The sequence below is a fragment of the Chamaea fasciata genome, unplaced genomic scaffold (assembly GCF_029207755.1).
Source record: "Chamaea fasciata isolate MVZ Bird 193981 ecotype frontalis unplaced genomic scaffold, bChaFas1.0.hap1 SCAF_8, whole genome shotgun sequence".
In the NCBI taxonomy this organism is placed as follows: domain Eukaryota; kingdom Metazoa; phylum Chordata; class Aves; order Passeriformes; family Sylviidae; genus Chamaea; species Chamaea fasciata.
Genome location: NW_027094093.1, coordinates 32,298,333 through 32,314,364, shown reverse-complemented (window position 1 = coordinate 32,314,364; position 16,032 = coordinate 32,298,333). Strand labels below are relative to the sequence as shown.

Sequence of the window (16,032 nt, the reverse complement as noted above, 5' to 3'; positions counted from 1 at the left end):
GCTGCTGACACACAGCGACATGTCCAAAGAGGCAGCAGGAGAGTGCACATTAGGCAGCCTTCCCATTAGCTGCCAGCCCTGCAGGATCACTGACACCTGTACAAATACATGCTTTCATCAGAAATAGATTATGGGAATAACCTTCTCCTCGTAATAGAGACCACTTTCAATATCCAGCAGGGGACCGCTGTCCATATGTGAAGTTAAATACTGCAGAACTGATTTTATGACTGGATCCACTGGAATCTGAATTTGGAGAGGCTTACTCGTGTGATTAAGGGTATACAAAAGCTTTTGAACGTGCATTGGTTTTGGGCCTGCTCCAGAATCCATTAATGCCATTGATTTCAATTAATTCTGGATAAGGTCACTGGTGGTTGAATCAATTGTTTGATTCCAGAAACAACAGGAAAGGCAAAGAAGGAATAATGAGTTAAGCTATGGAATGAAGGAGAGCCAGTCCTATGTACTTATATTTTGTAATCATATTTACAATATTTCTGAGTTCCCTTGCAATTCAAAAATCCAGCTTCTGCCTACTTCTTCCAGTTTCAAGTGGCAAACACTCAAAACAAACTTTTTATGATTTGCTTGATATTGTATTTTACAATGAGGCAATTTTTAGTGAAAGCCAATGTCCTTTAAAGACATCCCATCAATTTTATCCAATGAATGCTTTTCATAGAGTTCTCCTGAAGCAAAAATTATGGAACTGAAAAAGATTTAGAAATTGATTGCAAAGCACTGCTATGGCAGGAACAATTGTATATGCTCATTTTACCTCTCAGCTCATCTCCAAAGGCTAGATTAAACATTTCATTTTAGACTTTCTTTTTCCTGTGTGTCAGAATTGGGTGTCAAGGCTTCATTCTGACACTTAAGGACAGGACTTTCCATAGTCTGGGATGTGAGTTAGAGTAAATGTTTCCATAAAGGTGCTCTTCCAGGAAGCAGAGTATAATATTTTTTAGCTGCAGGAGTGACAGGCATTGAGGAGCATGTAGGTTTTTACAGAATCTGTCTGGGAGCTCTTGGAGAGGGCAGCATGGCAGTGCCAGGCATGAAGAGTACAACCGGTAAGGACAAACCAGACTGATGATACTCCCAGCCCTGCATGTAGCAGAATGGCTGATCTGAACACAGTTACTGGTGTTATATGTTATCTGCTGCTTTCTCTGAAGCTTTAATTCATAAATGTGACAGAAGAGAGAGCTATTGTTTATTCCAGCAGTAAAACCTGCCTTTGCTAAGGACCTCTTCCCTATTCTTGACATGCAGGGGAGGTAAAAAGCTTTCAAAAATCACCTAGCAAGGTTAAAAACCAAATTATCTTTGTGATCAAAAGCTTACCAGCCTGATCAAACTGCTTCAACTGAAGGCCAGTTTTTGACAGTGAGTACCTGAGGAGATTCATACACTGCCCTCACACCCTTCCTTTTATTCTCTCCACATATTTCAACTTGTCAGTTGTTTATCTGCTTGGTCAGCTACTCCAGGAAAGTGTTTACTGTGTTAACTTGTGCATAATAGTAATTTTCAAAGAATATTTTGCTCTTCAGTACACTGGAGAAATTTCCATGGTATTTTAGGAACCAGCTCAACACTTCCAACCATGTGCAACTCCAAAGTGGACAAATTCTGCCTCCTACAATTTGTTTAACCTTTATTTTTTTTTTTTTTTTAATTGCACTCCAGTGATCTAAGTATTTACTGTGGGATAAAAAGATAACAGTTTAGGATTTTATATTCTATCATATTGCAATCTGTTGGGATTTTAATGTCCTGCAATTTTGCCCAAGGCTAAACTGCTCTTCATCCTGTCAGCTTGTCTATCCTTGCTCCAGCAGTAATTGGAGAGTAAAACAAGGTTTTCACATGTGCTGGTTGTCTGAAGCTGCACTGAAGCACGCAGGACTCTCAGCACAGTGGGAAAACGCTTTTAGCATGTCCCACCTGCCTTTTAACTCTTCAGGCTGTGGGGCTGATCACCTCTGCTGCAGCTTTGGGGGTCTGTGGTGAGAGACTGAACCTTGAGACACCTGGGTCCAAGCTGATCACAAATTCAGGGGCTCCTGCATGCTTCAGTAAAGGTGCAGTTTGGGTGACTCAATCCCAGCCAACTATTGCATTTTCCAAGAAGATGTCCTTGCTTTGGGTTCTTCAGTGAGGAGGAACTTTCTAAGTTAATGACAAAGTAGAGTCAAATGTGGACAGTGAACCTGAAATAGTATGGATTTTGTGTTAGTGTGAGACATGGGGTCTTTAAGAGATGTACTGCAGGAGGTTAATTGACAAGCTTTCCTAATATCTGTGTGTACTTAGATCAGTTTGTGATGTCTCATCTTGCCTGTCTGCTCATAAAAATGAGGCAGTACAAAGCTGAATTATTTCCTCAGATACAAGAATCAGTTCAGCCTACTGCACATCAGGCCAGGAGCAATGACTGCAGCTCATGAATTTGACTTCTTTATCTTTTCACTCAACCTGCAGCTAGTCAAGGACTGAATTCTGCTGTTAATTTTGCTCTAGCAAAAGTCGTGGCATTCTTGCCAAAAATAAGTTGTATCTGCACAGCCAGCAGCTATATCTTATGACTTAGAATAGAAATTAGATGGATAAGTGCACTGACAGGGTGAGCTAATGGCCACTCCCTTAATAAGTGCTGTAATTTGAAGAATGCAAAATCTGTTTGTCCACCCTCATGGCAATTCCCCTCTTGGGAAGAAAAACTCTCTGGTTAAACCCACAAATCTCAGTACTCGTTTTGTTGTGCATTGATTTTTACAATAACCACTGCTTCTGAAAAACGCGGAGAAATTGCTTTCAGGCAACTCAGGTCAGTGCCTCTGCACTGCTTCCTGACCAGAGAGATGTGAGTCGTGTGAGTGCTGTCCCGGTCCTGCTCACCCAGGTGTGCTTAGCCTGGAAATGCATTAACATACCCTCGGAAATTTAGTAAGTGCTAAATTTTGCTAAATGATATAAATTCTTTCTGGGAACAGGCTGCAATTTTCCTGAAGGCTCGTCCTTTTTTATTTCATTAAGCACTTGGCTTTTCAATTGGACTAGTGGTTTCCTTCCTTTATGACTCTATACTCTCCCTTTCTTCTACACGTTTGTCTGCATTAGTGTCTCAGAGAAAGCCAGTTTTCTCATCAAGAGAGCTTCAAGGTAACCTGTGTTTGAAAATTTTATAACTATTTCTAACGGCAGGTGAAAAAATGAATTTAATCTTTTGTCTGAGAAAGCACACTATTAATCTGCAACAGATTTAAGCAAAATCTAACTCTTCTGCTGATCTTACGGGCCTGTTTCTCATGGAAAAAAGGCTGAAGCCTTATGGAGCTGTATATCCAAGCAGGGCCTTGTTCACGTTTGCCTAAATGGCACTTGTGAAGCTGGAACTAAAGCTGTATGGTTTGAAATTGATCTGATTCAATATTATGTGTTAGTACTTATTACTCCCATAGCCCACTTCATCCTCAAAGTATTTTGAAGACTTCCTGGATCAGACTGGCAAGCTCTTAATAAGCAAGATATAAAACCTCGCTGAGTGCAACAGAAGAGGAACACAGCCCTGTGTGTTTGAGCCAGGGAGGTAAATATAACCCAGAGTTACACAGTGTGGTGTTTCTTGTGTGCTACAGACGGATTAGCCGCAGGAATAAATGTAGGGGATTTACAAAAGATCTCCATCAAAAGTACAAACTTATATTTTAGAGGTAGCTAATGGCAGAGGCAGCAGTTGCCTACATGAGCGGTTGCAGTGAACTCGGCACCGCTGTGCCAGCAGGGTACTGCTGCCACTCAGGGCAAGCACCAAGAAAATCAGGCACTCTGTTATTAAGGTCACACAAATGTTTTTAATGGCACTCTTTCCTGCTAAAAGCAGGATTTCAGCTTGCAGCTGACTGCTCTTGTTCAGGTGTGTAATTGCATCTAGCCTGATTTACAGCAGCCAAGGATCTGACCCAAGATTGGTTTTCTCTCTGTAAATACAGGCAGAATTTGGGTTGAGGCTTTTATGTGTAGCAATTAAAAAAGCAGGGAGAACTTGGCTTCAGCTCATCCCTGAGCTCAGGTTTCGCTTGTTTTGTTGTTTGTGGGACAGTTTAGGGTGTTTAGATGTGAGTGGCCAGGTGTTTCCAATATTGAACCTCTTCGTGTGGAAACGTGCACAGATAAGAGAGCTCCATCTGTCACAAGCCTTGGTGGTGCTCTTTCAGCGTTTGAAGTTCTGACTTGAAAGGGCTGACTTCTGAGAAATCGAGGCACAGAGTCCCAGCCCCTCTCTTTCAGCAGGAACTCTGTGACAGAGAGTCAGATTAGGAGCTGGATGAGTTATCCTGTGAGTACCCTGTGCCTCGGTTGGAGCTGAGTGAGTGTTTCAGCTCCACAGTTCTACTCAGTCTTGGACCTCCCCCTCGAGAAGGAAAGGTCAGTATTTATGCCCTTAGCACCTTGTGAATAACTATGCTTGGTCCTGTTTCTTGCTTTCTTGTATTTTCATCTTTGGAAAGTAAGGGGGTTTTCTTCAAAATGCACTGTTATTGAAGTTGAGCTGTCTTAAATCTTGCAAAGATTATAGTTTGTAATTCTGTAACTTTTCAAATTTGGAATGAGTTGAAACTTTCATTTCAACCTACTAAAGTCCTCTGCTCTGTGCTTTAAAATCTAGGCAGGTTTGCACCCCTATTGTTAAATAAACCAAAGAATTAGGAGAATTCAGTGATAAATTGTGAAAAAGGCAGTGCTGGTGAGGTTTTTTCTTTTTTTCTTTTTTTTTTTTTTTTTTCTCCCTGTGCTCTTCACGTGGTAAAGCTGTTTAAGTTTTTCTTACATTTCTGCTTTCCCTGCAAACACTGTTTATTCATTCTAGGAAAACATTAGTTGGGTAAACAGAAGTATTTATATGTGTAGCACTGTAACTCCTACTAACATGCAAATTGTGCTGCAGGGAAGATAGTTTGAGCTTTTTTTTTTTTCCTCCTCGCTTTTCTTTTTTGACAGTCGGTTAATAAAGACTCAACAATAAGCAGCTGCCTGTGATGTCATTTGGGACTTTGTCCACAGAGCTTGTATTTACAAGTACTGAGCAACTACATAGCAGCAGCAAACCCAACTATCAGCAAACTTCATGTTTCTGCTGTTTCTGAAGGACTTTGGTGCTGTGGAGGGTGTAGAAAGCTAACTCTGTTCTTCTAACCACAGACTTTGAAAGCTTGGTAAATAAACACTGGATAAACTCAAGAGAATTTCTGGACTGCAAAGACTTCTTACGGTTCTGAGTTCTCCAAGGCTGGCATGTTTTGACTGAGCTGCTGCAAGTAAGGCTTTTGCTGGTTTGGTGTTTTTACCATCTCTGTAAAGCTTATTTTCTCTAGGAGTGTGTCAGCACTGCTATTTGTAGTTTTGTTTTAATTAAAAGAGCGGCAAGTACGTAGTTGTAAGGGGTAATTACAGCCATGCATCTGACTGTGGTTCAGGATAAATGAAAACTTCATTCTGGCTTTTGTTTGTATGAGATTACACTGAAGTGGCTCTCTCTTAATTTAAGTGATGAAACTTTAAGATTCTTCAAGTCTCCTGAATGCTGTCATTAACTGAACAAAACCTGGGCTGTCTGAAGTTGGTTCTCTTGTAATTTAATTATATTTATTTGAATATTCAGTATTATTTTGAAATTTTAATATAAATTCCTTGTAGTTTTTAGTACAGTTTTATTTAAAATTATTTTGTTTCTTATGTAGGCATTTCTTTCAAATGAAACTTGATTTTTTTTTTTTTCCACTTTTAGCCCCTGTTCAAGTTCTGGAGGCGTATAAGTTTAAAAGAGAGAATCATACAGTGCTTTGAAATCTGATACCTTTTGGATAGAATGAATTCTCAATTATATGAGAAACTGTAATTTTTGAGTGTTTGTTAGGAGTCACATCACATCCTGAAATATCAGAGCAGAAAAACTATTATTCTGGTAGGTGCTGTGGCTAAACTTTCTGTGCTGCCTGCTGTTTGTGGGACACAACTGTGTTTCTGACCAGAGATTAACTAATTTTCAGGATAACTAGCTGTGATTGGCATGGAATTATCCGTGTTTGACAGAGGAGTAAACTGGTCCATAGATGTGGTTTATTAAAATTTAGCTTACCCACTTCAAAAGCTAGTAACAATCCCCAGGTCTCTTGCTTCTCATTTCAATCTTTCACCAGAAGCCCATTCTAAATTACTGTAATTTCAGTCGTAGTGGCTTTTTCTAGGATGTAACCTAATCACAGTGCTGTGTACGAGGAACTTTTTATTACTATTTACCTCTGTTTAATGATCTGTCTTTGTGAAGACAAAGCACATTTCTGAGGATTGAAATCAGAAAATTATGATTGGCAAGTGTATGAGGGTAAGTCAGTACAAATCCATCAGATAGGAATTGGAGGATTCCTCATGAATTACCAGCACTATTTATTTTGGTTTGCTTTGCTTGCTACTGATTTTGTTTACAAGGCCTCTCAGTCCCACCCAGCAACAGATTTTTTGAGGCTTTTTATTAAGGTCAGAGGGGCTACAACTGCAGATGCCCCTCTCGAGTGACCCTGTTTCTACAGCGGATCAAAACTCTCCAGCTCTTCTCTTTTGATGCTGTAATGTGGCTTGGCATGTCAAGATACTGTGCAGTTCAGGAGCTGTTGTTCTGTCTTTGCAATGGAAGCATATTCTCCTGGGAGGGTGGGGGGAACCAACCTAAATTTAGCTCTGCATTAATACCATGGGAATGGCAAAGGCTTTTGGTGTTTCAAATGGGCATGTAAATAAGAGCGTATTTTTATTCCTCAGGTGTTCATCCCTATTTTTCAGAAATTATATTTAAGAAGTTTATATGGTCTTTAAAAGACATTTTTGTAGCTTAGAAACTTCCCGCAAAAGCAGAAGTGAAGAGCAGAGAGTTGTGACAAAGGCTTTTCTTTTGGGAGAAGGGAACGGGTTTGAGCCCTAGCACTAATTCCTTAAAGCCAGTCTTTCCTTTCCTCTGTCACCTTGTGGCCAATAAAGATGATCTGCTCTTGTGAACTGATAATTTACAGTTACAAAGTTACAGATATTGTTGGCAAATAAGTGCCTTTGAACTCTTCAGAATAATTAGAACAAAATGAGGATAAAAAACCCTCACTGGGTTCCACTTACCTTTCTCACTTAAATTTAAAAAGCAAATTCTAATCTGAAAAATGTGAATTTTACTGCTTTTAAAGAAAACTTCATGGGTTCCTATGGTATTGTTTTTGTACATGAATTGTGTATAAGTGTTTAGGGGGCTTAGCTTTCTGGAAGTAGAAATCCTGCCCCAGTAAATGTAAAGCAGGAGGGCACAATTCCACTTTCGTCATGAGCTAATCTTCACCTAATTCCCTTAGAAGCAGACTCTCAAAACCTGATGAGCCCGTGGGCATCCAATTTTCATTTTCCTCCTCACATTTACATTTGCTTCCTTATATACCAAGGTAGCAAATTAGGATATAGATTGAGCTCTCTTTTCAGCCCGGGGATCCCCTAGTTGGATTTTCCCTGAGAAATCTGCCCAAGGATACAGAGTATAATCTGATAATATTCTGGGATGGCATTAAAAAGGACAATTGCCAAGAGAATGTCAATTCTTTGGGCTTTCTCCATCTGAAAAGAAAGGGAATAAGAGCAGACTCCAGGCTGTAATCGTCTGACAAGTGGGACTGGGATTGGGATAAAAGCCACGGAACAAAGGTGTCAAAGGGAAGCTCAGCTGGCTGAGGAGCTCAGCACGGTGCAGCCAGGGCCAAATGCAGCAGGACGCTCTGCAGCTCGTGTGTGGCTCTGCACGTGTTCAGCTCCTGGCAGGACTGCAGTTATGCTGAAGAAAAATTCGTGCCAAAGCTGCCAGAATACCTTCAGAAGCTAAAGCGTGTATTATGCTGTTTTATTACTAAAACAGGATAAATGTACAATGTAAATAGAACATGAGCCATTAACACTTGTAATGCTCTGTTCTGTTCTGTCTACTGATACTGCTTGTGCAGCATGCAGGAACCTGAATCACATTAGGTTTTCCCCGATGGTTACATGAATTAGTCATGACGTTTTCAGGATGAAAAGTTAGATAGCTTTTATGTGAAAAACACTGGGAAATCTCTTATGTGCCCATTGCTTGGCATTCAGGTGGATCAGATAAAGGGGATTTGTAGAGCAGCAATGGCTTCTGGAAACGGGCTGTGACATTGTCTATGGGCTATGAATGATGCAGACCCTGAAAAGCAGGTTGGATTATAAAGCAGTGGATAAAAATGATGTTGCTGAAATATGGTCTATTAATATTGACACGCAGCAAGAACAAATGCCACTGTTAAACTGCATGTTTGATAAGCTTTCCACAGGATAACCCTGTTTGTTTTCCAGAGCCAAACCAGCCTTGGATAGTGTGTGCACACAATAGGTCTGGACAGAATCAAATGCATGTCACAAATTATTTTCTTTGACAATGCTAATTGATTATTATAATTCATCGTTATCTAAATTGTTAAATTCAATACTTTACCATGTCCTTTTGTTTCTTTGTTGCTCAGACATAATACAAATAGGAAGAGTTAATTACCACATGCAACAACAGAGGCGAATTTCATTGTCTGCTTCACTTTGATTGAAGCTGTATTGAGTCACCACTGTGGATTTTCAGCAATGGTGGAGAAAAGAAGGAAGCAGGAATTCTTTTGCAGTGAAGTTGCTTTTGGTGGTAGTTAGCATTTGTATTTAAACAGTATCCTTTTGGCAGCTGGGCTCTATTATGCTTGTTTCACCTATACTAAGTATTACCTAATTGTGCGAACTGAAATCACATGTGTGCATCAGCCCCGTGGGGGTTCAGTGGCAATCCTTGAGGAACACAGCACAACTTGACACAAGTGGAAGGATTGCATTTGTTTCTAAAATTACTCACTCCTCTAGATATGAGCGCTTGGCTTGTTTCTTCAGTGCTCTGTTGATGGCCAGAGCTGCATCTGGTGGGTGAAAGGAAGTAATGCTCTCTGCAAGGGAATTCTGGAGAGATTAAGTGATGACTTAATTTATGCAAAGTCCTAAAACTCTGGTCTACTCTATGTTCGGAGATTTGGTGTAACTGCTGCAAAATATAGGGTCTTTTCTGCTGCTCTGAAATGATCTGTCAAAGTAGTACTTAGTGGTAAGATTTTGGGGGGTAATTTTGCCAGTAGAGGGCCGTGTTAAACTGGATAAAATACCTCCCTTTTGGACTCACATTGTCAGTGAGGAACAGCTTCAAGCATATGGTTGTTTTCAACGGCAAAATGAGGAAATAATTAGATCTTTTAGAAGCTATTGAGTGATTAATTATTTAAAATCAGAATCACATCACTTTTACAGTGAGACGCAGTTCTGTGTCAGTCTAATCAGAGTGGATTCTGGCCTTTAAAATACATCACACCTACCTGTTTATTCTAAATTGTTCATGGTTGATAGACAGAGCCCTAATAAGTCATTAAGCTGACGTGATTTACAGCAGCAGCATGTGCTTTTGCCATAATGACACAAATGAGAAAAGAATTGTTTTTCAGAGGTACAATCACGTTTGTTTTTGATGTGGCCTATAAACTAGAACTCATTATTCAGGCTCTAGTGCTGCAGGAGTTGACCTTTGGCAAAATATTTTGTTATCCTCAATCTTTTATACAGGCCTTTTGTGAACTCTGCTCAGCTCTCATTTTGCTGATTGCATTTAAAGTCATTTATTGCACAGTGTTTGCCCTTCTAGCAGATGTTAAAGGATTCCCTGCCTCCCCCTTAAAGGCTACTCCTCCGCAGCATCTAATTATAACCTACACAAAAGATTAACAGATGTTATAATTGTCTTTACTCATTGATTAAATAGTTTCTGCATGATTTGCTCTGTCTTCCTCTCATTGCTGATTTGTGAGGTCTTTCTGGATGAGTCTTATGCATCTGCAATTTGTTAAGTGCTGTCTTCAGCTAACTTTTTGTGTTTGTGGCTCAGTTTGAGCAGACTGTTGCTATCTTGCTGGACAATGTGACAGAAATGTGTTAAAAAGAGATGCACGAATACTTGTTTTGATTGCACACATACCTGTTCTTCCTCTTAACCACTCCATCAAAAATATATGTAAAATGCAGACTCATTTTACTGGATTTAAACTGGAGAGGTAAATGCTGAGAGTTGCTTAGCCGTGGTTTTGTCCCTATATTTCAGTTGCCACTTGCAGAGGAAATCAGTGGCTGAGAAAAATCAGTTTAAGGAGGAAATTTCTAGTAGGACTTTCCTAGTAGGACCATTAGAAAACGGTGAGGCTTTTTTTGTGGTTCATCCCTCTCACTTTTTCACAAAATTAAGATCACTCTGTTCTTGAGCTAATTAATCTTGTCTGTGTTTTGTTCCCATGTTGAGGTGAGGGCTCTGTTCTTGGATGGATCCAAAGCCCTTTCCCCACAGCACAACAGTGCCAAGCTTAGTAACTGTTGTTTTGTGTTCTTATAAATCTTACAGCATCTTAAACAGGGCCAGGCCAAACAATGTTCCTTTTCAGAGAGGTGAAACATCTTGCCCGTGTATTTAAACTGCTGGGGATTGATTCTACCGAAGTGTCCTTCCTTCCCTGTTGTTTGGATTCTGTACAAGGTTTTCCTACTTTCTTTCATTGACACAGATGTGAGTAAATGATAAGTCCACAAAAACTTCCATGATATTCTTGGGAAGTCTCTCAGTTCTGTGAAGCTGCATCTGCCACAAGGCCTAAGCCTGAAGGGCTCTGCCTTGCTTTGCTCCGAATTGGTGCAAAAAGAAAGAGAAAATGAATGGAAAATATTTTCTCACATGTTCTCAGACAAAATCTCTGAATGGGTTAAAGAGAAACAGGTTAAAGGCTTGAGGCTTGAATTATGGGCTTGGTTATTCAAAAGCCATAAAATATTTTGATGTTTCCTTAGCCCATCCCCCAAATCCTACTCAAACACAAAGCTGTTTCCTTGATTCCTAGCCAGAGAACCACCTCATTTTGAGGTTGGGCTCACCTTCTCCTGCCAAAAAACATTTTAGCATTTTTTTGCTACCAAAAATACTTGAGTTCTCTGTGAGTGTCTGGGAATATTGATTCAATTAAAGTTGGTTCATGCATATGTGGGACACTCTGTGTGACTCTACCTTGTTGGTGTTGTGTGTATTTTTCTCTTTACAGTGAACACCATGCATGGTGCTGGTTGTGAGATTTTGATAAAGAATCTTACAGCACTTTAGGGGTTTTTTTTGGCTTTTAATGTTGCTACTTAAAGTATAATTCATGAGTTTTAATAGTGTGATTGATAATCTTTGCAGTGCTCAAAATCATTTGTCCAGGGACTCAAAACTGCTCTAGAAACAAAGGTACTTTGTGAGATTAGCAAAGAACACTGTATCCTCCTTGTTTTTAAATGACATCTCAGTGCCCCTGAATACTTTGAATTTATAAGCTGGAAGAGCAGATTATAAATTCATAATAAGAAAATTCCAGAGTGCCAACTGTGCTTGCAAAGTGTATTTTAATCATATAGACACCTGTCCACTACAAACTTGTAATATTTCTTAGAGGTCACTGAGCAGTCAGCTGATGGAAATTACTTTAATTCAATATCAACCTCATGTGAGTTTGAAACACTAAACCAGAGGTGAAATGCTAAAATCCTAATTATCAATAATCAGAACTGTCTAATTACCATATTAAGCTGGAGGTAAAAGGACCAGGTTCTCTTTGCTGTTACATATGAGAAACACTTAGAAAATACTAAGAGTTCAGCTAAGTAATTAAGGATTTTTAACATGTGCTGCTATGAAGGAAAGCATTAAGGTTAACATTTTAATAAACAGCTCTCTAATGTCACTGGCTGTTAGCTCTAACTTTTGAGACCAAGATCTTCATCTTTTTCATTTGAGGTTGCACCAGTAAATGAAAAAGAGCACCAAATGACTGACAAGGGTAGCATGATCGACAAGGCCTCAGGTTGGCCGTTCTCCTTGTCTCTCTGCTTGAGAATCTGTAGACTTGTCTAGGATTTGATGATGTGCTTTCCTAAAGCAAGTAAAGTCCTTCCCTTAAGCTGCGATTCTGTCCTGGTGTTATTGATTGGGAATGCATCCCAATGTCATGGCAAACCAGTTCTGTCATTTATATTTACCAATTTATCTTTAATCAAGTGAATTGCTTTTCGATTACCAGAAAATTCTCCTGTCACAAGAAAAAAAAAAACTTTAACAAGACATTGTCAAGAATTTATCACCTAGATGATAGTTTTGGGTGCAGTCCTGAGAACTGAATTGTTTGAAAGATACACAGCCCCATGCAGTGTACCAGAAACCCTAGGCAGGATTTTCCTTGCTCCTGGCAGAGAGCAAATCTTACTGATGGGTAATGATCTCCCCAGCAAAGCATTGAAATCTCACTTTTACCCACTGGCTGTTGTTTGTGTGAAAGCAAGTTATACTTTACCTGTTTTACTTATTCCTCTCTACCTGAATTCCAGGTTTGGATCGTATGTGTTCCTGAGGATTCTGGGCTTGGATGCAGAGTTCAAGAGTTTCTAACTCTGGGCAGCACAACTGAGACCCCTCCTGAGGTCTCTGACTTGACCAGCACCAGTTGAGGGGGATCCCTTTAGCTCCTGCCATACTCAGCTCAGATGTGGTGGCTCAGCCAGGTGTGAGGCAAAGCAGAGGTGGAGATTTAACTCACAGGATCCTCATCCAAGAAGGGGGGAAGGATGTGAAACTTTGTTTTAAGGGCACACCCTTAGGCAGGAAGTCCCATGAAGGCCTCACCTGGCTTTTTTTCTTTTGTTTTCCTTTTCCTGGAGTCCCATTCAGAGTTTTTCTTCACTGCAGTAGCTGTAGGTAATATTACAGTGAGCCAACAAGGAAAATCAAAGGTGAACAGCACTAAAGACTGCAACAGCCTGCTTAATTCCCCCACTATTAAAGAAAAAAAGGGGCCTGCTCTAATTATTATATTTTTTTAATGCTGCTTTAATGCTTCCTAGTTTCCCCTGCAGGGAAGATGTGTTTAAATCCGTGGAGGGAGTAGAGGATATCTGTCTCACCTACATAGCTGCTTTTGGTGGCAGACTCTTTTCTTTGTTGGCTTTAATTCAGTTCTAGCTGAATTTCTCCCATCAAATTAATTTTGACAGAACAGCAAAGACGTGAATGAAAACTGAGTGTCTTCCACTGCACAGCGCAGAGTTTTGGAGAGAGGATTATTCCTGTTTGAGTTTATAGTGATGTGCACATCTGGTATATAGAGAAGAGTAATGACACAGAGAAGCAGCACTAATAGAAAGTTTCATTATTAAAGTCTTTGACAAAGAGGATTTAGTCAGTAAATGACACTACCTTCACAGGCCAGTGGAGAAACTGAGACAGGAGAGGTCAGTGAATCAACCTAAATCTCCAACTCAAAATATGGGCAAACATTTAGGGTTTACCTGAAATGAACCAAGTAGATTTTTTTTCTTCCTTGCTTATGCTCAAAACTGTTTTTCCCAATCCACCCTGAATAATAAACCTTAAATAGAAAAAACCCAAACCTTTAAAGTATATATTTAGTCTTGAAATGCACTTTTAAATTCACAGCGGATCATTTAGAACATGCAAGTGTATTAACACTTTTCCCTTCCATACTAATAATACTTTTTATTTCCCAGCTGAATTTTTAAGCTAAATAGTAATATTGAATAACTTTGGTTATTGCAAGTCTGAAGAGGTGCATAAACTATATACTTAAAGGCTTTATTTAAGTCTGCATAACATTGCTTCCGAGAAATAGTCTAGGTAAAAATTGTCTACTTCGAGTTGTTATATGAATTCTATAGAAAATAACGGATGAAAAATTCTGTGCCATCCCAGCTGTTGTTTCTACAAGCAAAGACATCTTTCAGATTTTAGTGAATAACTGACTTATGAATTGCCAGTAGGTTTGGTTTGGTTGGTGGTGGTGTGTTTTTGTGTTTTTTTTTTTTTTTCTTTCATAGTTGAACTTTTTTTACTTTGCATTCAGAATGGACAGATGCTCAAGAGAAAGATTGAAGAATTCTAATAGTGTAGGTCCTTTCTTTCTAATATTTCCTGGATAGTACTGTATCCATAATCTCAAAGTGTTGGATTATTATCTGTGATGGCTGTCTATATGTTCACTGACATTTCACCTGGTGAAAGTGAGCAAAGGTGAGCTAAAGACTGAGAGAATGATGTAGAACATAGAAGAGCTATGAACCTTTTGAGTAGGAAATTCATTATTTTTTTTTAATTTACATTTTTATTATATTTCTGGCAGATGGAGAAATTAGAAATCAGTGTGTGACAAGCAGTCTTCACACTGAGGAACTGGAATAAGCACTGCCAGCAGCTGATGGCGTGGGGAGGAAGGATGGAAAAATGTTTTGAAAAGCAAAAGCCTTTAATTGTCTCTAATGTGGATGAACTACAGCAAAGTAGAGAGATGCTGAGAAGAAAGGCAGAGCAGGCTCTTTTCTTCCTCATCAGGGTTGTTGGACATCTCACTTCTGGCAGCATTCTCACTTTCAGTGTGTTTTTTTGTACTTCATCCTGCCCAATTTTTTCATATGACAAGTGTTCCCTTGATTCTCTGCATTGGATTTCACTTTAGGTAATTTCTTCAGATACTCAGCATCCTTTCCCCCTGTTTATTTCTTTTCATCCTACTGTCAATAAACCTAATCAATTTCTCGCTGTCTCTAGTGTTAGGGTATGTCCCTCAAACTTGTGTGGATGGTCATTCCTTGACATTTTAGTCTCCTCTTTGTCATTGTTTAAAGCTGCTATGAAGGGACTGGTTAATCCTTCCCCACCAAGTCAATACTTTAATCATCTTTGCTGCAATTGCTGAATTCCAAAAAGTTTGTCTCTATCCTCTTTGGCCCAGGCTGAATTCAGCAATAGAGATGGGATTGTTCTAGAATTGCAGGGATGAGAGGTGGAGAGCTGTTTGGTATGCCAACACTGTGCAGTGTTCTGTCACCATTAACAAAATATGCATGAAGACAGAACATCATTCATTTTTAATGTTTCCATGATAGTTTTCTTGGCCATAAGCTGAAGGTGGAGTTTAATCAATGTGTATCAATTCCTTTCAATTTTATGGTCTTGATATCCCACAGTCCTACATGCTCTGCTGTGTAAGAATAAAGTGAACTTATATTGGCTGGGATATCTCCCTGGAGATTTTTTTAATGTATTCTCATCAAAGTACAGGGAATACATCCTGCAAAAAACCTGAAGTTGGTAGAGCTGAGTTGTACCCTGTCACCTTTCTGCTGTGACCACGAAGTACAGACACTGCTGAAGGGTGCGTGAGAGTTGGAGCTGAATTCTTTTGGGTCATCCTTAGATGAATTTAGGTCAGCTGAATTGAGAGTAGCTTCTGATAAGGCTGAAATGGTGGGGAACCAGCTGAAGGATTTCAGTGCCCATCCATATGGGAGCTAGATTAGTTCTGGCACATTCAAATTCTACTCTGGCACCACATCTCTTGTGTGTCTTGTCTGTAGCAGTGAAGAAAGGTGACTGCTGAGTCCAAAGACCTGTAGCTGTCCTAACTGCACAGATTTACAGAGCTCTGAAAGCATTTGCACAGAAAAATAAAGAATATGTGATTTTTTTTTTTTCTGATAGAAATATGCATAGTGTTCTGTGTGGTCAGCACCTGGAGCTGCTCAGCTGACTGAGGCTGTGTGTTCTTGCTGTGCTCCCTGCTAGTCTATCCCTTCAAGCCAGGGGCTCAGTTCTGGTTTGGCTGGAAGAGATCAGTGCTGTCTTTCCCCTCTTGTTCTTCCCCAGGGTGGAATTCAGTCGTGGAGGGGTGGAGGAGCTATTTTCACATTATGCAAGTGGAGGAGTGGAGCCCTTTCTCCCTGCCCCCTTCTCAGGTCACGGAGGGATGACATGTATTTCACTGTACCTTATCTTCCCGTATTTTTCACAGGACAGAATGGGATTATGAGCTT

At 39.8% G+C, this 16,032-nt stretch overlaps 1 protein-coding gene across 8 annotated transcripts in view; it reads left to right on the top strand.

Moving 5' to 3' along the window:
• Positions 1-16,032, top strand: part of NCKAP5 (NCK associated protein 5) — a 376,987-nt gene that overhangs the window by 21,627 nt on the left and 339,328 nt on the right. For 3 of the 8 annotated variants that reach the window (XM_066190351.1, XM_066190352.1, XM_066190345.1), the window contains exons 1-2: positions 3,998-4,437; positions 5,212-5,327. The exons of 1 other annotated variant lie outside the window; for it this stretch is intronic. The gene's annotated coding sequence lies outside the window, so the exon portion shown is untranslated. Of the gene's footprint in view, positions 1-3,996; positions 4,438-5,211; positions 5,328-5,797; positions 5,975-16,032 lie in introns of those variants that run through there. 4 more of the 8 variants (XM_066190346.1, XM_066190347.1, XM_066190353.1 and 1 more) reach the window with 4 other exon arrangements.